Source organism: Monoraphidium neglectum (genome assembly GCF_000611645.1).
Source record: "Monoraphidium neglectum strain SAG 48.87 unplaced genomic scaffold scaffold03468, whole genome shotgun sequence".
NCBI classification, from domain to species: Eukaryota; Viridiplantae; Chlorophyta; class Chlorophyceae; order Sphaeropleales; family Selenastraceae; genus Monoraphidium; species Monoraphidium neglectum.
The window spans coordinates 1,464-1,969 of record NW_014010161.1 but is presented as its reverse complement, the minus strand read 5'-3'; the positions used below and the strand labels follow the sequence as shown (position 1 = coordinate 1,969).

General features: G+C 66.2%; 1 protein-coding gene across 1 annotated transcript in view; it reads left to right on the top strand.

The window, feature by feature from the left end:
- The window catches only part of MNEG_12841 (hypothetical protein), a gene marked incomplete at both ends in the record, with an annotated part of 5,089 nt that overhangs the window by 3,597 nt on the left and 986 nt on the right, over positions 1 to 506 (top strand). The window lies entirely within an intron of this gene.

Genomic DNA, 506 nt, shown 5'->3' with positions numbered 1-506 from the left:
GTGCGCGTGTGATGTTGAGTCCGCATGCTTGAGAGAGAGAGAGAGAGAGAGTTTGTGTTGATGAGTGCATGTGTGTGTGTGTGTGTGTGTGTGTGTGTATGTGTGTGCGCGCGCGCACATGCATGGGCCCACTGTGTGGTGTCAAGGTGATTTGCCTGCATGGAGCTGCGCGGGGAACGCTGCAGCTGCTGGCGCAACCGCTGGGGCCCTCGCCGCTGCGCGCCGCCCGCACGCGCCGGCGGCAGGGCGCCGGGCGCACGCCGCGGGCGGCCCTAGGGCTCGGCGACGGGCCCACGCAGGCACGCCAGCTCTATTCGCCTACCACAAGGCCGCTATCTCCACGCTGCTTCGGCGCCCTCCACTCCAAGCTTTCCGCTCGCCGCTCAACCCCTCCCCCTTGTAACCAACCCCAACCTCAACCAACCCCCGTCAAAGCCCCCACGTCCCTACCGTTCTGCAAGCCCTCGCCCCCGCCACCAACCCCAGTATCAATCCCTAACCCCCCC